Below are 23679 nucleotides of genomic sequence, written 5' to 3'. Positions count from 1 at the left end.
ATGAGCATTGATTCTACTTTCATAGTCATTGTTTAGATGTCCAGTAACCCAGCCACTTTGCTTATATTTCAGTTCCAAGAGATTGGGTTGTATAGTCCATGCTGAGATTTTTGCCTTGTCTTCTCAAGTATACAGCTGCCTCTTGGCCCTGGTTTGTCATTGCTAGCACCAGTCTCCAATAGAACGCTAGTCCTAGCCTCAGCTCCAGTATTGGCTCTCCACTTGCCAAGTACTAGCATAAGTCCTTCCTATACCAACTGCCTACCTGGTTAGCATTCTGCTTGCTAGCTTTTCTCATCAATCTCTCTTTAGGTTTTTCTGCCTCTTCCTCATGGCAGGCCTTCCTTGAAGTTAGCCACTCCTCACCTATCCCTACTATTATATTATTTGAGGTCTCCCTGCCTTGATGGAATCTTTCTTCCTCTTGCTTGACCTGTGCCTCATATCTGCCTTGCCTGCACCACCTCCCTCAGCTTGTCTAGTGTCTCTGGACCTTCCAAGTCTTGCTTGTCCAAGTACCACCCAAACTCTAGTGGTAGAACCAGGAAGGGACAATTTATGAAACTTAACTAAGTTGATGTTGGCAGGCCCCTGGGGCTCTCCCAAGATAGCAACAAGTGGGTTTTCTGTGAATTTAGAAAAGTTTCCAGAATTCTGTGGGCATGGAGACCTTGTAGAACATGAGAAATGTTATGATTTGTGGGGATGTAATGGTAGCTGGCTTTCAGAGCACAAGGATGTTAGGCGATTAAGCATTAGAATATGCATAGTGAAGCCTTCTGAACCTAAAAGGTGCAGATTGTTCTAAACTTGAAGGAAAAAAGAATAGCAAGTCTTCCAAACGTCAAGTAACTGAGAAAGTGTAGGTCCAGATCCAGGTGACACTGGCAGTCTATTGCCAGTCTATGTTGCATGGAGGGTGTGGATTTGGCTGCTGTCCAATGCTCGGGTGGACTGTTGAGAAGAACTTTCTAAGACTTGAGAGACTCAAATAAGGTTGTAATTCAGGGCTGAGCTAGGGGAATTGCTATAGTAGAAAATATCACTAGAGACTAGGCAATGCCAACATCTCTGCTATACCTACTTGTACGTGCCCCAGGTAAATTCTCTGAGGTTTACTTACCTCAATGACCTGAAGCACTAAAATATTTATCCATTATAGTATCCAAAATTTACTAACTTAGAGGCAATGTGAGATCACCTTAAAAATGAAGAATTTGATGCCAAGTCAATTAACTTGTAAGTGACAGAGATAAGATTTTATTAGAGGCCTCCTAACTCCTTTATCTAGTGTATTTTGTACTCTCAGTGTTGAAAGAGGATGGGGGATGAACATGGAAGAAAATAGGAGAGAAGTTCTGGCAGTGTGTAAGGTAATGAATGAATCAAATGGTAAAAATATAGAGCCAGAGTCAGTAGTACCCTGGTAAACAAAGCTGGTATAGAATCAAATTACATCTTGGAGAGTACTAGGAAGCAGTATCTGAAAGTACAGCTTGGGTATCAGAACCAGGTAGGCATTCTGAAGTCAAGGTATACAAATTACTGTAGACAATATGAAGACAAGGAGTTAAAAATCAAGAAGATTATCTGAAACCAAACAAGAAGGAGAGGTCAGAAATGAGGCACAGTCTTAAAAACAAGGAAAAGTGTGAGAGGATGTTCAAAGGGTGTTCCATGGAACCACACTTTGAGGATTACTGGCTTAGGGTCATTTAAACTAGAAGAGCCTAATGCCCACCATTTATTATAACTCTCTTTGGCCACATGGCTATTAATCTAGCTTCTTACATCATAAACCTGTCACCCCTTCTCAGCATGAAGTGCATGTATCAGGATGCTCTGGTCTACATAAAAAAGAGCAAGTTTAATTGATTAGCAAAAATTGTCTTGGATTACGGTAATTAGAAGACTTGGGATCAGTTTCAGTTCTGGCATCCAGTAAACATGTGACTTTGTAAAAACAAGCCAAATAATTTAAATAATCGAAGCCTTTACTTATCTACAAAATAGGAATAAAATGTTTATAAGGGATATTGTTACATTTGACATAAGATAACGTGCATTAAAGCATGTGAAATTGTGAACACTGTAAAATGTAAGACATAAGTATAACAGATTTAAGTATTTTATATAGATTCATAAGAATTTCAGAATTCCTATTATGATTAAAGCACATTTTTTTATACATTGGTTTTCAAGTGTGACATGAAGTTTACGTAAATGTAGGAATTCCCTGGACATTCTGTAACAAATCCTTTTGCTTTGGGTTATTATTAAAGAAAATAAATGATCAGGTTGTGTTTTTAAACAAAAGAGTCTTAGTTTGCTAGGCCTGCTGTAACAAAGTACCACAAACTGAATGGCCTAAACAACAGAAGTTTATTGTCTCACAGTTGTGGAGGCTACAAGTCTGAGGTCAGTATGGAAGGGCCATGCTCCTTCTAAAGGTGTCGGGAAGGATCTGTTTGGAAGATGTTTCTGGTGGTTTTCCAGCGATCTTGGATGTTTCCTGGCTTGTGGCAGCAAAACTCCAGACTTCACACGGTGTTCTCCCTGTGTGCATGTCTATGTCCAAATTTCCCCTTTATACCAGGATACCAGTCATACTGGATTAGGGACCCACCATATTCCATCTTAACCAATTACATCTGCAATGACCCTATTTCCAAATAAAGTTTCATTCTGATGCACTGGAGGTTAGGATTTCAACATATGAATTTGGGAGTTAGGTAAGGGATACAATCTAATCTGTAACAGAGTATACTGAGAAGGAAATGGAAATCAGGGAAGTAGAAATAGGGTTCTTAGATAACTATTTTGAGAAATTTGATTATGAAAGAGAGTTAGAAATGTATACAGGAGGATATAGAGTTGATGGAAAATTGTTTTGTTTTGATTTAACATGGGCAATATTTTGAAAATTTTAAGGGTCATGGGAAGAAGATAGTAGAAAGGCCAAGAGGAAAAACTGATGGATCCCAGTACTAGAGAGGGAAGTACAGGATGGATGGAGAGAATAGATGGACTTGATGTTCCCTGTAAAGGAAGAGGGAGATTTCTCTTAATATAACAGTGAGGAAGGAGTAATAGAGAGAGATTTAGGTAGGTTTATTACATTTGTTATTACTAAGATGAGAGAATTCCAATCTGATGGATGCTAATTATTATTAGCACTAATTATATAATTTGTATATATATAACAGATTTTATTATATATAAGTAATATATTATATATATAGCATATATAATATATAATAGTACCTATAAATACCATATAATTGTATATTATTCTAATTATTATTATTATTTTAAAAGTTCATCACAGTCATATATTGAGAATAAGGTGGGAGTAGAGTTGGAAGTTTAAAGAAAGTGTAATTTTAAATGAAACTGACTGTTAATGTAAGAAACTGCAGATGGTAGGAAACACATGGGAAGACTACCAGACAGTGCTGGCATCCAAGTTGTGACAGGTGACTGTAATAGTATAGAGGAAGCAATCTGCTCATATGTGTGGATTTTTTCAGAGTATTAAGCTGCCAGTATGAGAAATGGATAATTAAATCGATTCATATTTGCAGTTTTGCCAAGAAGATATGAAAGAAAGACAATGAGTTCAGGGATTTTCATTTATTAATAAGAGAATACTTAAAACTATTAACCAGGGAATCTAAATAGGAAAGGGTGGAAAGTGAAGTCAGAAGGAACTGATGGATCAGGAGAAATTGAGAGGCTCTGATGAGACTGACACACTGGAGTGCAGGAATGGCTAAGCAAGCAAGCACAGGACTTTACACCTCCTGTTTCACCTGAATATCCCACCAGGGATGCTGTCTGCTGCCATCCTTAAAGGGAAGGTATACCAGTTATGATTAGATTCAATCACAAGGGTCAAAAATCCAATGTATAAATGGAATAAAGATGAAAGTTTATTCTCACAAAAAAGAATTCAGTAATTGGGTAATAGAGTAGTTCCATGAAGTTGTCAAAAACCCACCCTCATTCTGTCTTCTCTGCCATTCCTGTCATTTTACAATGTCAAAGATGTTCTTGAGTCCCATCCATCATGACAAATTACAACCAATGAAAAAAGAAAAGAAAAGAAGAAAGGTACACAATTTCCCATTAAGGACACATTCCATGAGTCATACATAATAATTCAGGTTATAATGCACTGCTCATCAAGTAGTCATATTCAGCACGGAAGGCTAGGAAATCTAATCTTTATACTAGGCTATCATGAGGAACAGTGATAAGAAGAAGGAGCCTATAACTAAGTAAGAAGGAAGAATCGACATGAGGAGCAATCATTAGTCTTCATCCTAGAACTTCATCTTGAGAATGAACCAGTAAAGAGGAAGAAAAAATCTATTTGTGCCTAGTGGGAGATGGGTGGACATATAAAGTACAAGATCATTCAGTTCTCCTCTACCTGGACAATGGTCAGGGGGCCTGAGTCAGAGGACCAAAGTCTGAAAAGAGGTCTTAAGACGCCATAGAATGTGTTGTGGGGAAAAGTGAAAATGTGGGAGCCATCTGTCATGTTATAAAAAGATATCTCCAGCCTCATAATCCAGGAATATCCCCGCACTACGGGGTTTTTCTCTTAGAGTAAGAAGAGTTTCTGGGGAGGTGAGGGCCCAGTAGTCCCCCTCATAGAGCCTGATGGCCCAGAAACCATTCTGTGGGGACATTGTGACCCTCCCCTTCCTTGTTATGTTATCCCTACAAATTCCCAGGTCCCAGGAACATGTGTCCGCAACCTCCACCTCCCAGTAGCATCTCCCTGAAGTGATATCTAGCTGACCAAGCACACAGGGGAGGGAGTCAAATCTCTTTATGGAGCTGGGTAGATCTTGACACTTGTCTTGCCAGGCTACTTGTCTCCCTTTTTCAGACAAGAGGAGAGCAGGATGGGCAGAGGCTGCATCCAGAGTCAAATTTACTGCAAGACAAGTGGACCATCATATTTCTGGGAAAGGTCTCTAGGCCTGGGCCAGAGGGTCCCCATTCTGTGAGGACTCCTCTGGCCCTAGGTAGATCCAACTTACATCCACCCATCTTTCCCTGAGGCTACCCCACAAGGAGCAGGGTCCCACCTGGATCCTCATGGACTCACCAGCTTCAAACTCTTCTTTCCTCCAATCTACAAGGAACAAATAAACATGAGAATTTAGCATTTGAAAGATAAGACTGCCTGTCTGTCCAGAATATTGTGAGTATAGATTCCTTAGGATTAATTCAAGAATGATAGCAACCAAAGAAAATATTCTTTCATATACTTGCACCTCTTTTCACAGCCTGCTAAATTATGTCTGACTTGAAGACCTGACTCATCTCTATGCTTTCCTCATCCAACATTCTCACAGGATAAGTGTAATCTATTTAGGATGTTGGAGAGGAAATAGGGAATAGGTCAGTCTGACCAAATAACTTCTTTTGGCTATGGTCTCCTTATATTTTATAGCAGATAAAAACTCTTTATCTATCCTCAAAACACGATGTAAGATGCAAATTAAAAAATATAATAAAATTGCTAACATTTAATGTTTCAAGCACCTTATTATCTGTAAAAATATTGATTAATCTATTGAGTGCATGGAATTATGCCTTGGAGTTTCCTTGATTTTCAGCATATTGTTTTTTTACACAGTAAGTGTTCATTTAAAATATCTTTGATAGTAGAATTTTCTTCATCAGAGTCCATGTCACTCACCAGCATACAATGGTGCATTCCTCCAGGCTGCAAAAGAACAAAATAGGAAGCCCTTTACTTTTTCTCCTTTCTTGTTTTCTCTCATTGTCTTTTCCATTTCTCCCTGTCTTTGTCACATTTCTTCTTCTAAATCCGTTGGACTTTCTCTTTTTATCCTATGTCCTCATAATCCATCTTTTCAGATATCATGATAAAAATGATCAGTTGGAGGACAGATAGAAATATAGAAGCAACAAAAGGTGTCAGAGACTGAGGAGGAGCAAAAGAAGGGAAAAAAGAAAGGAGAAAAGAAGGTAGAGCATGCTGAATCATTTGTGGTTTGCACTTCAGAGAGAATTTATTGAAGTTACTAAAATTTAGAAAGATAATGCTTCAAATGCTTCTTTCCCTACTATAAACATTTTTGTTGTATTGTGCATCCTATCCCAGATGCACAGAATCTAGGGACAGAATCTAACAGAAACAGAAGAATGGAGCTTTCTGAGAGACAATCATCACTCACCTGACTTGAATTGAGCCTTCCTCCTACCTGAGAGAAAAATATATGAACATCCATATATAAAACAGGCTTCCTTGACATTATAAAGAAGATGCAATTAATTTTTTCCCAATACTTTGTGTCTGCAAATAGGCCAAGTATTTTCCATTTCAGAAGCAACGAAAGAAATCTCTAAAGTCTATTTCATTTGAAAACTTCACTACAATTTGAAGACTCCAAGCTGATATTAAGGGACTTGAGGATTTAAACAATTCTTGTAATGGGGTACTAGAAAATGGCTTAGCAATTTGTTGAATTAACAGTTGAATGGATTAAAAGAAAAATGAGAGAACAGTAATAATTACGGTTTGGAAGAAAAAATCAGGCAAAATGATGCAAAAATATTTATAGACTTTAGATCACTTGAGAATATGGTCAAGAGAAGTGCATTAGCTAGTCTCAAATTTACACCTGACATCAGCATATAGGAAGTGTTTAAAAGGTCAGCAAATGGAGGAACTCATCTCTCTTAGCAGTTTTGGAGTTTTAATCCTTCTCTTAAAACCAGGATAATACCACGTATGAAACAATAGGCACTCCATCTCAGAGGACATATTAGAGAACCCAAGTTAAAGGAAGCTTTCTACTGAATGAAGAAAACCGCATACTTCTTAGCCTAATCCACTTCATCGCACCAATCTTATAATGAAATTATAGTAATATTCTGGAAGCTAGAAGAAGCCTAAGAATATAACGAAGGAAAGGGAATGAAGAAAATCTGAGGAAGAAGATGGGAAGGGAATGTAATATTGGAGGAGTCCAGGAAGCCAGAAAGAAAATAGATATTTTGAAATTTACAAGAAGGAAGAGGAAAGACAGGAAACGGTAAGGTGAAGAGTCAGGAAGGCACATGAAAAAAATATTTCTAAGGAATACATCAGTAAAAGAGAAAGAAAAAAGTTACCAATTTCTTTCTGAAGTTTTTCTGAAAAATAAAATAGAAAAACTCATGTAAATGTCAAGGGGAACCAACACATAACATTAACATGAGTAAAAAATTCCAGTGCACCATAAATTGGTAGGATTAATGTAATTAGAAAAAAACCCAAATGAACAAAAACAACAATAGAAAATCCCTGAAAAAATGTCCAGGGAGAATATTTTTATCTTAGAAAAGTGAGAAAAGGGAATAAACTTTCCCAATTGACTAAAAAAAGGAATGGTGAAGATGTGGATAGAAATGTTAAATAGGATTTTATCCCATACATATTTCTTTTATGAATAGTTTTAAGGATATAAATAATTCAAGATTTGGACAAAAATATATATTTAATAAAATAAAATAATTTTATAAGAAATATTATCTTGTTAGCAGTGTATTGAAATTGATGTTTAATTTTGAAAATCTTTCTGAGTATTGCAGATTACACCAGGTGTGTCTTTAAGTGAAATGTAATTTGTATAATTATACATATTACGATATGTATTATATGGTCAACATATATTTAAGTCCTGAGAAAGTCTTCTTAGAAAATGTCACAACCATTAAGAAAGCAAATGAGTATTATGACTGTATACAATCTTTTCTGAAGTCTGATGGTTTCTAATTCTCTGAATTTAATAAAATTGCAATAGAATTTAACTGAATTTTCAATTGATAAAACTTTCAAAATTAGTTTTGATTTTCCTGTACTCTCTGATTTTTATCATTTATCTCAGAAAAAGTTTGAATAATTGAGTGATGTGGCTCTAACCAAATTCCTTCCATTCCCATCAACTTATATATAAGTACATAATTTCTCAGCACATAAACCTTTTATAAACAGAAAATAAATGGAACAAAATTAATGTTCATTACTAACTCATTTATTTGAAGGGAAATATAACGAGTTAATGGAGGTGAAGGAATGCTAGGATTACATGAACAAAATGTTAGAAGACTGCTTTAAACTCTCATTTTATCTCTTTCTTACAATGTGACTCTAGGCTTTTAATTTTTTTTCAGGTGTACACCACTATATTTCGATTTCTGTGTAGACTACCTCATGATCACTACTCAAGACTAATTACCATCCATCACCATACACATCACTTTTACTCCTTTCAACCTCCCTCCTCCCTCTTTCCCCTCTGGTAATAACCAATTTAATCTCTATATCTATGTGTGTGTTTGCTGTTGCTGCTTTCTGGTGAGGAAGATTCACTCTAAGCTAACATCCATTGCCAATCTTCCTCTTTATTTGCTTGAGGAAGATTAGCCCTGAGCCAACATCTGTGACAATCTTTCTCTATTTTGTATGTGGGTCACTGCCAGAACATGGCTTGATGAGTGGTGTAGGTCCGTGCTCAGGATCTGAACCTGAAAACTCAGGCTGCCAAAGCCGAGTGCACCAGACCCAACCACTATGCCATAGGGTTTCCCCTTGTTGCTGTTGTTTTTTATCTTCCACGTATGAGTGAAATCATACAGTATTGGGCTTTCTCTGTTTGACATTTCACTTAGCATAACATCCTCAAGGTCCATACATCTCATTGCAATGGAAGATTTCATCTTTTTTATGACTGAATAGTATTTCATTGCGAATATATACCACATCTTCTTTATCCATTCATCCATTGATGGGCACTTAGGTCATTTACAAGTCTTGGCTATTGTGAATGCTGCCGCAGTGAACATAGGGGTGCAAATATCTTTTTGAATTGGTGTTTTCATGTACTTTGGATAAATACCCAGAAGTGGAAGAGCTGGATCATATGTAGCTCTATTCTGAATATTTTGAGGAATCTCTATACTGTTTCCCATAGTATCTGCCCAATTTACACTCCCACCAGCAGTGTACGAGGGTTCCCTGTTCTTCATATCTTCTCCAACACTTGTTATTTCCTGTCTTTTTAATTATAGCCATTCTGATGGGTATGAGATTATATCTCATTATAGTTTTGATTTGCATTTCTCTAATAATTAGTGATGTTGAACATTTTTTCATGTGCCTGTTGGCCATCTGTATATCTTCTTCAGAGAAATGTATGTTCAGATCCTTTACCCATTTTTTAATTGGGTTGTTTTGTTGTTGTGTTGAGTTGTATGAGTTCTTCATGTATTTTGGAAATGAACTCCTTATCAGATATATGATTTGCAAATATCTTACTCCAATTGTGTTTTCATTTTGTTGATGCTTTCCTTTGCCATGTACTAGCTTGATGTAGTCCCATTTTGCTTATTTTTTCTTTTGCTTCCCTTGGCTAAAGAGACATGGTATTCAAAAAGATACTGCTAAGACCAATGTCAAAGAGTCTACCACCTAAGTTTTCTTCTAGCAGTTTTATAGTTCCAGGTCTTTAAGCCATTTGAGTTGATTTTAGAGTATGGTGTAAGATAATGGTCTACTTACATTCTTTTGCATGTGGCTGTGCAGTTTTCCCAATGCCATTTATTGAAGAGACTTTCCTTTCACCATTGTATGTTCTTGGCTCCTTTGTCAAAAATTAGCTATCCATAGATAGGGTGGGTTTCTTTCTGGGCTCTCACTTCTGTTCCATTGATCTGTGTGTCTGTTTTTGTGCCAGTACCATGCTGATTTGATTACTATAGCTTTGTAGCATATTTTGAATTCAGGGATTGTCATGCCTCCAGCTTTGTTCTTTTTTTCCCCGGTCTGCTTTGGCTATTCAAGGTCTTTTGTTATTCCATACAAATTGTAGAATTCTTTGTTCTTTTTTGGTGAAGAATGTCATTGGGATTCTGATTGAGATTGTATTGAATCTGTAGATTGCTTTAGGTAAAATGAACATTTTAACTATATTAATTCCTCTAATCCATGAGCATGGAGTATCTTTCCATTTCTTTATGTCTTCTTCATTTCTTTCAACACTGTTTTTTAGTTTTGAGTGTACAAGTCTTTCACCTCTTTGATTACATTTATTCCTAGGTGTTTTATTCTTTTTGTTGCAATTGTAAATAGGATTGTATATTTGATTTCTCTTTCTGCTATTTTGTTATTAGTGTATAGAAACACGACTTATTTTCGTACGCTGATTTTGTAGCTTGCATCTTTACTGCACTTGTTTATTATTTCTAATAGTTTTTTTGGTGGATTCTTTAGGGTTTTCTATATATAAAATCATGTCATCTGAAAATAGTGACAATTGTATTTCTCCCTTTCCAATTTGGATGTCTTTTATTTCTTTTTCCTCCTTATTGCTCTGGCTAGGACTTCCATTACTATGTTAAATAAGAGTGGCAAAAGTGAGCATTCTTGTCTTTTTCCTGTTCTTACTAAGACAGCTTTCAGTTTTTCACATTGAGTATGATGTTATCTTTCAGTTTGTCATATATGGCCTTTATTATGTTGAGGTACTTTCCTTCTGTACCCATTTTATTCAGAGTTTTTATCATTAATGGATGGTGAATCTTGTCAAATGCCTTCTTCCCATCTATTGAGATGATCACATGGTTTTTATTCTTCATTTTGTTAATGTGACGTATCACATTAATTGACTTGTGGAGGCTGAATCATTCTTGCATCCTTGGAATAAATCTCATTTGATCATGGTGTATGATCTTTTAAATGTATTGCTATATTCCATTTGCTAATATTTTGTTGAGTTTTGCATATATGTCCATCAGTGATAATGGCCTGTAATTTTCTCTTTTACATGTTGTCCTTGTCTGGTTTTGATATCAGGGTAATGTTGGCTTCATAGAATGAGTTAGGAAGCTTCCCCTCTCCTTCAATTTTTTGCAAGAGTTTGAGAAAGATAGGTGTTAAGTCTTTTTGAATATTAGGTAGAATTCACCAGTGAAGCCATCTGGTCTTGGACTTTTGTTTTGTGAGAGGTTTTTGATTACTGTTTTGATCTTACTAGTGATGGGACTATTCAGGTTCTCCATTTCTTCTTGATTCAGTTTGAAAGGTTGTATGAGTCTAAGAATTTATCCATTTCTTCTAGGTTATCCAATGTTGGCATGTAATTTTTTGTTGTTGTTGTTTGGTGAAGAAGACTCACCTTGAGCTAACATTAATTGTCAATCTTCCTTTTTTTCCCCCTTGCCTGTGAAAGATTAGCCCTGAGCTAACATCTTGTGGCAATTTTCCTCCACTTTGTATGTGGGATGCCTCCACAGTATGACTGATGAGTGGAGTAGGTCTGTGCCTGAGATCTGAACCTATGTACCTGGCCCACTGGTGTAGTGCACAGAACTTCAACCATTTGGCCATGGGGATGGCCCTCGGCATACAGATTCTTATAGGATTCCCTTATAATCCTTTGTATTTCTCTGCTGTTCTGATTTATCCTCTTTCATTTCTGATTTTATTTATTTGAGTCTTCTCTCTTTTTTTTTTTTTTTTTTGGTGTGCCTAGCTAAAGGTTTGTTAATTTGCTTATCTTTTCAAAGAACAAGTGCTTGGCTTCATTGATCATTTGAATTGCCTTTTTAGTCTCTATTTCATTTATTTCTGCTCTGACTTTTATTATTTCCTTCCTTCTACTAATTTTGGGATTTGTTTGTTCTTTTTGCTAGTTCCTTTAGGTGTACCGTAAGACTACTTTTTTGAGATTTTTCTTGTTTTGAGGTAGGCCTGTATTATTATAAATTTCCCTCTTAGTATCACTTTTGCTGTATCCATATTTTGGCATATTGTATTTTCATTTTCCTTTGTCACCAGGTATTTTTTTATTTCTTCTTTGATTTCTTCACTCACCCAATAGCTGTTCAGTAGCATTTTGTTTAATTTCGACATATTTCTGGCTTTTCCAGCTTTCTTCTTGAAGTTGATTTCTAGTTTCATATCATTCTGGTCAGAAAAGATGCTCGGTATTATTTCAATCTTCTTAAATATATTGAGACTTGCTTTGTGGCCTAATATGTGATCTAACCTGGAGAGTGTTCCATGTGTATTCAAAAGGAATGTGTATTCAACAGTTTTTGGATGGAATGGTCTGTATATATCTAAGTCCATCTGGTCTCACATGTCAGTTAAGGCCAATGTTCCTTACTGATCTTCTGTCTGAATGACCTATCCACTAACATAAGTGGAGTGTTATAGTCCCCTACTATTATTGTGTTACTACTCCTCCTTTTATGTCTGCTAATATTTGCTTTACATATTTAGGCACTCCTATGTTGGGCACATAGATATTTACAAACGTTACATTCTTTCATTGGTTTGTTCTCTTTATCATTATGTAATGCCCTTCTTTGTCTCATTGCAACTTTTAAAGTCTATTTTGTCTGATGTAAGTATTACTACTCTAGCCTTTCTTTTTGTTTCCATTTGCATGGAGTATCTTTGTTCATCACTTTACTTTCAGTTTATGTCTTTAGGTCTAAAGTGTGTCTCTTGTATGCAGCATATATATGGATCTAGTTTCTTAATCCATTCAACCATCTTACATGTTTTGATTGGAGCATTTACTCCGTTGACATTTAAAGTAACTATTGGTAAATATGTACTTATTGTCATTTTGAGACTTTTTTGGGGGATGTTTTTGTAGTTCTCTATTCCTTTCTCCTTCTTTTACTCTCTTCCCTTGTGATTTGATGGCTTTCTTTAGTATTATGTTTGGGGTCCTTTCTTTGTGTATTTATTATAGGGTTTTGGTTTGTGGTTACTGTGAGGTTCATATTTAATAACCTATGTAATATCAGTCTATATTAGGTTGATGGTCTCAAGTTTAACCTCTTACTAAAGCCCCGCACTTTTACTCTCTCCTCCCATGTTTTATGTTTTTGAAATCATCTTTACCTTTTTTTTATTTTTCTGTATCCCTAAACCCCTTCTCAGAGATATAAAAAATTTTAGTGCTTTTGTCTTTTGATTTTCATACTAGCTTTATAGGTGGTTGATCTACTACCTTACTTGTATATTTGCCTTTATCAGTGATATTTTTCTTTGATAATATTCTTATTCCTATTTGTGGTCTTTCCTTTTTCACTTAAATAGGTCTTTTGCATTTCTTGTAAAGTTGGTTTACTAGTGATGAACTCTTTTGGTTTCTGCTTGTTTGGAAAACCATTTCTCTCTCCTTCCATTCTGAATGATAACTTTTCCAGGTAGAGTACTCTTGGTTGTAGGTTTTTCCTTTCAGCACTTTGAATATATCATGCCACTCCATTCCAGCCTGTAAGGTTTCTGCTGAGACATCAGTTGATAGCCTTATGAGGTTTTCTTTGTAGACAACTAGTTGCCTTTCTCTTTCAGCTTTTAAGATTCTCTCTTTAATTATTGACGTTTTAATTATAATGTGTCTTCGTGTGGGCCCCTCTGGGTTCATCTTGTTTGAGACATTTTGTGCTTCCTGTACCTGGATGTCTGCTGGTTTCCCCAATTTAGGGAAGTTTTCAGCTGATTTCTTCAAACAAGTTGTCTGCCCCTTTGTCTATCTCTTCTCCTTCTGGGACACCTATAATGCAGATGTTAGTACTCTTGATGTTGTCCCAGAGGGTTCTTAGACTGTCCTCATTCTTTTAAGTTCTTTTTTCTGTTCAGCTGGGGTGATTGCCTCTACTCTTTCATCCAGATTGCTGATCCATTCTTCTGTGTCATCTACCCTGTTGTTGATTCCCTCTAGTGAATTTTTAATTTCCATTATTGTAGACTTCAGTTCTGATTGGTTCTTTTTTATATTTTCCAATTATTTTTTGAAGCTCTCACTGTATTCACCTATTCTTCTCCCAGGATCAGTAAACATCCTTATGACTATTAGTTTATATTCCTCATCAGGCAGATTGCTTATCTCCATTTCATTTAGTTCTTTTTCTGAGGATTTGCCCTCCTCCCTTATTGAGAACATATTTCTTTGTCTCATTTTGCCTAATTCTCAGCACTTATACCTATGTATTAAGTAGATCAGCTACATCTCCTGATCTTGGAAACATGGCCTTATGTAGGAGATGACTTATGGGGTCCAACAATGTGCTCCCCTCTTGTCACTCAAGCCAAATGCTCCAGGAGTGTCTGCTGTGTGGGCTGAGCATGCCTTTCTGTTATGGCTGTGTTGCTATTGCTGTGGGCACACCAGTAGGCCAGGCTGGTCCCCAGGTTGGTTGGTTGTGAGGCTCAGGCATATTTGGCTGCTACGTTCACTTTATTGGGTGGGACTAGCCTCTGGAACATCTGTCTGCAAGGTCTAATAGCACACAACTCCTGCTGTTTGGCTATTAAATAAGTCAGGTCCCCAAAGTAGCTGGTTGCTAGGCTCAAGGGCTCACAATTGCTACAGATCTCTGGTGCAGTTCCCTGTGGTGTGTGGCTGTTGGTGGCTCTCTTTTGAGTGGGGGAGGCCTCTAGCCAGCTTTGGCTATGCTGCCTTGTAATACACAGGTGCATAAAGAGTGAAAATGGGTGGAGCCAACCCACACATGGCAGGGCACAAATATTTCAAGCACTGGAGTGCAGGGAAGATCCAATGTGTGGCTGTTTGTGATGGCCAGTGGCACAAGTCTACTTCAACATGCTCCATTGCCCACCTCCACTGGCCCAGATGCACCCTGCTGACATGGACCCACTTGTCCTGCTACCCAGGTCCCACATGCCCTGCAGACATAGGTCCAACAGTTTGGGGCTTTCCGGTGTGCAGAACCTCTCCCTGGGGCAGGCATCCTGTTCCCTGGCTGTATGGGATTGCCTCAGGTGCTACACTGGGCATAGCAGATGCCTGAAGTAACAGGCTAGAGGAAGAAATCCAGTGGTAACTGGCAGCCTCTGTGTCAGCATGACTCAACTAGGTCACAGTAATAGCTGTTGCCAATGTCTCAGTCTTGGGGGTAGGGTGGGAGCAGATCTTCCTGCCTCTCTAATATATGCTTCAAACTTGGTGAATGAGTCTCTCTTATAATGGACCACACACATTTTTATCTGGTGTTTCTGTGCTGGTTTCTAGGTTGGGTGAATCTGTGCATAGGCCATTTACAAGCAGATTTTTATTTCTCTGAAGATTTTTAGTTTTCCTGTGCATATTCCCCAATAGTTTTCAAAGCCAGCAAAGCCAAGTATTATGAGACCTCATCTCTGTTGTGCTGAATCTAAGGGCTGGGATGCCTAATGTGGAGCTAAGATCCCCCACTCCTCTGGAGAAGATCTGTACTTTTGAGATCATTACTGCCTGTGATGTGCCATAGGAATGTTGTGGTTTTTCCATCAATGCAGCTGTATCACTGCCTCTTCCACCTGTCTGTGTTGTCTGTAGTTACAGAGCTTATTATCCAGTTTACAGATCTCTCTCAGAGGAAACTGTTCTACAGGCAGTGGTAGATTTGTTGTGTCCATGTGAGGAGGTGAGTTCAGGATCCTCCAACACTGCCATCTTCCAAAGTCTCCCCTCTAGGCTTTCTTGAAGTCCCTGACAAAACTTAGTTGTAAATTTCAAGGGATAAGATCATTTCTAGATCTCACAGTTTGTAAAACGCCAGTCTCTTGGGGATTCTTGCACTTTATAGCCTCAAGATTTTATGTAGTGTGTACATATGTACTTGACCTACATTCTTTGAAGAAACCTCTTTGATGGTGTCAATTCCACTGCTCGGTCCCTTTTCCATCTTTCCTTATTCTCTAGACTTAACCATCTATTAATACTCATCCATGTCTCTCAAATGATAACTTTCCTGAATTTAGATGCCTTCTAACCCAATTTTCCAAATTCAAAAGATGAAGATATAGTTATCTCATATCCATTCCTGTGAGAATAATCTCATTATTTCTGTACTAAGTAAAATAAAGAGAGGAAAGTTAAGTATTAAAAGGCAGGTGAGTGGATTCTGATCAAATGACCTGAGCCTATCTTAGCGAAAACTAATACGACAGTCACTTTAAAAATACCATAACTTCCAAAGGATATTATTAATAAAACACTTGACAGAAAAGATCTGTCTGCATAGATTGAAATGAGAATATGATTACTCTCATTTCTTTGCGTTGCTTCCTCATCTTCTTTATAAAAACCTTGCCTCTAGTTCCTGCTGGTGGAGCATTCCAGCTAACTTTCAGTTTGGTATTGCCCAATTCAAATTGATGTGTGCTCAGATAAACTGTTGGAAATCTTCATGTGCCTCAGTTATCTTTTAACATATGAAAACTGCTATATACATTAAAGAGATGTATTCCTAAATTCAGTTCCCTCTGAAAACAAAAATAGAATTGAAAGTGTCTTTAGAAAAGGAGGTCATGAAAGTTCTAATGATTATATTAGTGTTTTATGAAGAAATCTTTCAGAAACATCTCAGGACAACAGTCTTATGAATCATTCACATAAAAAACTCAGAACTAAGAGATACATTTATATTTGACCTTTCCTTAAGATAAAAATCCTTCTAGAAATATTTAAAAGGAATGGTAGTTTGTTGATTTGATAGTGTGTCAATAAATATGGACAAGAATAAAGAACAATCATTATGATCGAAAATTTTATAAAGCCAGAAAATGTTATGTAGAATAACTGTATACCCAGAAACTCTTGGGTAATATATCCCATGGTAGTAGAAGAGCGACTCTTGACCAATGAATGACCTCTGAGTTCACACAGTCTTTGAAAGGACAGTGTAGGGAGAAACTTCACTCAGCATGTTTGACATCTTCTCTTATCTTTAAAGGTTTCGGGAAGAATCAATTTCACACCAGTAGGCCCTCAAACTTAGAATACATGAAAGAATTCCGAAGTTTGGAAATTTTCAAGGAATGTATACATAGAATAGAAACCACGTGTCTATCAACCTAATGCTCACCCACTTCATAATGAAACTATGGCAAATCTGTAGGAATAGAAATTAGATAATGAGAAAAAGTTATGTAAAAGTACATATATGTTGGAGTTGAGGGAGATAATCGTTAAGAGTTGAAGACAAAGGTAAAATAAACAGATAGACAAAGATCATGTCCAACATGAAATACAGTAAGTAGACTTGCCTTTTTCCTGTTGACACTCATCTGAAAAAAAAAAAAAGGAAGAAGAAAGACCAATTCATTAAAAACGAAGGCACAATGTCAAGAGGAGGACAATATTTTGAAACCCTTCCATTGTTTACTCCTTTGTTAAAACCGATTCTTATTTCTAAGAATTGGAACCAAAAGCTCCCAAAGACCATTTAAGCAAAGAAAAGCAATGTAATTTTAATTCCCTCCATACCTTTGTGCAAAAGGAATTAAGATAGGAAATGAAAGCATGACAGGAGGTAGAATAGGATTTACTCTGGGATAAATAATATCACACATTCTTCGTTCATTGAGCCTTCTACCTTTTTCAGACTAAAATACCAGCACACACACATACACAAGATAGGTAGTTAAAATGTGATGAAAAACTCTACAGGAAAAGTACCCCTGTTATGTAAAATACCCATCAGATAGTCAAAGACTCTATCTATAGCAGTAGCTGTATGAGGCCTGCTACATACATTAAAGACACATATTTCCGAATTCCATTCCATCTGTAAGCAAAAATATAATTGAAACGTGCCATTAGAAAAGGAGGTTGTTAAACGTTTAATGATTGAATTAGTGCTTTAGAAAAATTCTTTGGGAATCATCCTAGGACAATAGCTTCTCATGTCATTCACATAAAATTTCTGAATTGAAGTTATATTATATATGAACTTTCCTTAAGATAGAACATCTTTCTGCGAGCATTTAAAAGGTATTAAAGTTTGCAGAATTAATAATTGTATGTATAAGAATGTGAAAGAACAAAGAACATTTGCTATAGCTAGGGAGAAACAAAAAGCCTAGAAAAATTATGTAAAATATTTGTGTACCTGGGAACACTTGGGTAATATAATGACGGGCAACAAAAGAGTGAGACTCAAGCTCACACTAATGCTATCAAAAATTACAGTCTTTCACAGGACAATGGAGGGAGAAATTTCACTCATCAAATTTGGAATATTTTCCCATCCCTTAAGGTTTGGAAAATATCAATTGCATATAATGGCCCCTTGAACTTGTAATATGTGACGGAGGTTCTAAATTAATGGACTTTTTCAACACAATATATAGAGAGTGGAAATCATACGCCTATTAGCCTACTCCTCTTCATCTCACAAAATTCCTAATGAAACTATGGCAAGTCTCTGGAAGACAGAAGAGGCCAATGTTTACAGGGAAGGACAAATATGGGATGAAAAAAAGAAAAGAAGGAATGGGGAAAGAATGGAAGGAAGGGACAGAGATGGAAAACCTTAACATAGGAGAGGTCCGTAAGCAAAAAAGTTGGACAGGGATAGTAGACACCCAAAAGAAGGATGGGCCAATGGAAGGTACACAGGTAAAAAGGCAGGGAATGTGAACCATGTCAAGAGAGCAGTCATTTTAAAGAGGTATGGGAATAAAGAATTGTCAGAGATAATTTACCAAAATTTTTCTGAAGTTCTTCTGAAAAATAAAATGGAAAGATCAATGTAGATATTAGGTAATACAAACTCAAATTAAATTCAAATTTATTGAAAAATACACACGTAAAGTTAAATGTATCAGAATACAGATAAGCTCACACACACACACACACACAGGGAAGCATATATAAATGCACCAACAGTCACTAAAGGGTCTCTTTATGTCCAGAGAAAATACTTCATAAATTAAAAGGGGTAAAAGGTCTAAGAAGAAACTTCAGAAATATTAATTCTGGTGGTTCGCTTAAAAAATTATTCTTGATTCTTTTTGAAATTATCTACATATTTGTTATGCAGTTTGCTAACTTTAATAAATTCCTTGACTGCAGTTACATATATATAGTCAATTCAGGTTATTGCAGTGGCTATGTTGTATATAGTGACCAAAAACACTGGTTTAGAATATACTGAACCACTATTCCAGGAGGAAATCTAGGTTAGGTTCCTTGGAGCCTCTATTCCCAACATTTTCATGACCCCCATTAACATAAAACCTAGTTTTGTGTGAGTTTCTATTTTAACTCGAGCCTGAATGAAGCTTATCTTAACTAAATCACATGAAATGAAGGGAAATAAAGTATTAACTGGAAGCGCAGGGGGTTCTAAATCCAACGACTTGAGTTATCTTACATAAAATGGACAGATTAGCCACTTTGAGAATGCCACAACATCAGAGGTATATGATTAATAAAATTATACTTGACAAAAAGGATCTGTTGACAATTATTGAAATGACAGGAAAATTCACAGCAGGAATAATAGGAGAAAGTGAATTGAAAAAGAAAACAGCACGGTCTGTTAGAAAGATAAGGTAATGAGACAAATCATGCGAACATGTACGTATACTGGAGTTGAGAATGATGATCATTAATAGTTGAAGACAGGGAAGAAACAGATGAAACTATGACTAGGAACACAGTGAAATATGTGAATGGGACTTGCCTTTTTTCCTGTTCACACTTACAGATGAAACAAAATGATAAAATGACCAATTCATTCAAAATGAAGGCACATGTCAGTGAGCAAAGAAGATAAGAATTTGAAACACTTCCCTAGTTTTCTCTATGGTTCAAACTGAGCAATATTTCTCAGGACTGGAACCAGAAGATTCCAAAAGCATCCTCACCAACCACTGGTAATGTTGTTCTACCTCTATACAGCACCTGGTGCAAAAGTACTAAATATGAAATGAAACCATGAGAGTATGTTGATATGACTTCTTTTGGGATAAACAATATCCATCATTGGTCTTGCATTGAGCCTTTTTCCTTTTCAAAATATAGTGCAAACACACACCAATACACAATACAGGTGCTTAAGAGAGATGAGGATGCAAACAGTAAAAGCATCTATCTGTCCCCCAACTGTATCTCTAGCAAGTATATTCCTGAAATCTATTCCCTCTGAAAAAAAAATCATTGAAAAAGGTCATTAGAGGGGCTGGCCTGGTGGCATGGTGGTTAACTTCATATGCTCCACTTCTGCGGCCTGGGGTTATCAGGTTCAGATCCCAGGCACAGACCTACACACTGCTCATCAGGCCATGCTGTGACAGCATCTAACATACAAAACAGAAGAAGATTGGCATGAATGTTTGCTCAGTGACAATCTTCCTGAACCAAAAAGAGGATGATTGGCAATACATGTTAGCTCAGGGGCAATCTTCCTCACCAAAAAAAAAAAGAGAAAAACATCATTACAAAAGGATGATGTTCAACTTTAAATCATTACATTAATATTTTATGAAAAAATTTTTGGAAATATCTAGAACAATAGCTTAAAATATTCTGAATTGAGAAATATATTATCAATGAACTTTCCATAATACATAAAGTTCTTCTATAAACATTTAAAAGGAATTGCAGTTTTCAGAATTATTAAGTATGTCAATAAATTACATAAATATAACAATATTTACTAAGGTTAGAAAGGAAAAAAGCAGGAAAAATTATGTAAAATATTTGGATACCAGGCAGCACTTGGGTAATAAGTTCAAGGACAGTGGAAAGTAGGCCACAAGCTCTCAACTGATGGATAAGAGACAACAGAATTTACAGTCTTTCAAAGGACAACGGAGGGAGAAACCTCATTCAGTAAGGTAGGACTGTTCTCTCATTTCTTAAGGTTTGGGCTAAATTGATAGCATCTTAATGTGCCCTCCTACTTCAAATGCACAATAGAGGTCCCAAATTAATAGTCATTTCCAGAAAATATATGTAGAATGGAAACCATATGCCTAGCAGCCTAATTCCCTTCATCTCTTCAACATACAACTATGGCAAGACTCTGGAAGATGGAAGAAGCCCATGTTTACAGCAATGGACCAGTATGGAATGAAAACAAAAAGGAATGGGAATGGATGAAAGGTAGAAAAACAGAAATGGAGAGAATGTAATAAGGAAGAAGTTCATAAACAAAAATTCAGGAGAGGGAAGTGAAGATATCTAGGAGAAGGTGAGGCAATGGATGTCATGTAGGTAAAATGGCAGGGAACACTAAAGACCAAGACAGCAGCCACTTAAATGGTTATGGGAGTAAAGGGTTGTCAGATGAAACTTACCAATTTTTTCATGAAGTTCTGAAAAATAAAATGGGAAGATTAATGTAAGTATCATGTGAAACCAATGTGAAGAAAATTCAAATTTAAAAATTTTAAATGTAAAATAAAACCATCAGGATGGAGAAACGGACACACATACACACAGAAACACATACTCACTCACTCACAAATATGCATCAACAGTGGCTGAAAGGCCACTTTTGTCCAGAGAATACTTTACAAATAATGAAAATAGGGGAAACAGAATGAATTTACGGCAATACAAAACATTTCAGAAATATTAGCTGTGGTGGTTACCTCATAAAAAATATTCTTGATCCCTTTGACATTATTAAAGTTTTTATTATTCATTTTGTTAGTTTTGGTAAGCTCTTGACTGCTACTAAATAAAATAGTCAATTCTCATTATTGTGGTAACTATGTTGCATAAAGTAGTCACAAACACTGATTTACAGAACAGTGAACCACTGCTTGGAGAGAAAATACAGGGTTAGTCTTGGGTGCCTTGATTTAGTACACTTCCCTCAATCTATTAATACATAACCTTGTTTTATGAGAGTTTCTATTCTAACTCTTGCCTGAATGAGGCTTATCTTAACTAAATCACACGAAGTAAAGGGAAATACAGTACTAAATGGCAGTGAAGGGGGTTCTAAATCAAATGACTTGAGTTATCTAAGACAAAACCTACACATTAGCCACTTTGAAAATGCCAAAACATCAGAGGTATGTGATTAATAAAATTATACTTGACAAAAAGGATCTGTCGACAATTACTGAAATGACAGGAAAATTCACACCAGTAATAATAGGGGAAAATGAATTAAAAAAGAAAACAGCAAGCTCTTTTAGAAAGATAAGGCAAACAAGTACGTATACTAGAGTTGAGAATGATGATCACCAATAGGTGAAGACAAAGAGGAAAAAGATGAAACCATGACTAGGCACACAGTGAAATACGTGAATGGGACTTTTGTTTTCTCCTGTTCACACTTATAGATGAAACAAAAGGAAAAAACAACCAGTTCATTCAAAATGAAGGCACATGTCAGTGAGCAAAGAATATAAAAATTTGAATCACTTCCCTACTTTTCTCTACAGTTCAAACTGACCAATATTTCTGAGAAATGGAACCAGAAGATTCCAAAAGCCGTCTCACCAATCACAGGCAATGTTGTTCTACTTCCATACAGCCCTTGCTGCAAAAGTAATCAAATAGGAGGTGAAACCATGAGCAGAGGCTGACATGACCACCTTTGGGATAAACAATACCCATCATAGGCCTTGCATTGAGCCTTCTTCCTTTCCAAAATATAGTGCAAATACACCCCAATACACAAGACAGGTGCTTAAGAGAGATGAGGAAGCCAACAGTAAAAGCATCCAACTGTCCCCAAACTGTATCTCTAGCAGGTATATTCCTAAACTCCATCTCCTCGGAAAAAAAATCATTGAAAAATCTCATTAGAAAAGGATGATGTCGAACATTTAATCATTCTATTAATGTTTCATGAAAAACTGTTGGAAATATCCTAGAACAATAGATTAAAATGTTCTGAATTGAGAAATATATTATCAGTGAACTTTCCTTAATACATAAAGTTCCTCTATAGACATTTAAAAGGAACTGCAGTTTTCAGAATAAATAATTGTGTCAATAAAAGTGAAAAAGTAAAATGATATTTACTATAGTTAGAAAGAAAAAATAGGAAAAATTACGTAAAATATTTATATACCTGAGAGCACTTGGTTGAGACATTCAAGGGCAGTGGAAAGTGAGCCAGAAGTTGACACTTGACCATATAAGAGACAACAGAATTTACAGACTTTAAAAGGACAATGGAGGGAGAAACCTCATTCAGCAAGGTAGGACTGTTCTCTCATTTCTTAAGGTTTGAGCTAAAATTGATTGCATCTTAATGTGCCCTCCTACTTCAAATACACAACAGAGGTCCTAAATTAATAGTCATTTCCCAGAAAATATATGTAGAATGGAAACCATATGCCTAGCAGCCTAATTCCCTTCATCTCTTCAACATACAACTGTGGCAAGTCTCCAGAAGATGGAAGAAGCCCATGTTTACAGGGATGGACCAGTATGGAATGAAAAAAGAAGGAATGAGAATGGATGAAAGGTAGAAAAACAGACATGGAGAGAACATAATATGGAAGACGTTCATAAACAAAAATCTGGAGGAGGGAAGTGTAGCCATCTAGGAGAAGGGCGAGCTAATGAATGTCATGTAGGTAAAACAGCAGGGAGCACTAAAAACCAACAACGCAGTCACTTAAATAGTTTTAAGAGTAAAGAATTGTCACAGATATCTTACCAAATATTTTCTGAAGCCGTTCTGAAAAATAAAATGGAAAGATTAATGTAAATGTCATGGGAAACAAACGTGAAGAAAATTCAAATGTATTCAAAATTTTAAATGTAAAATCAAACCCATCAGGATGTAGAAAAGGACACACACACACACACTTACTCACTCACAAACATGCATCAATAGTGGTGGCTGAAAGCTCACTTTTCTTCA

Source organism: Equus quagga, chromosome 15 (assembly GCF_021613505.1).
Source record: "Equus quagga isolate Etosha38 chromosome 15, UCLA_HA_Equagga_1.0, whole genome shotgun sequence".
Taxonomy (NCBI): domain Eukaryota; kingdom Metazoa; phylum Chordata; class Mammalia; order Perissodactyla; family Equidae; genus Equus; species Equus quagga.
This window is presented reverse-complemented; position numbering follows the sequence as displayed.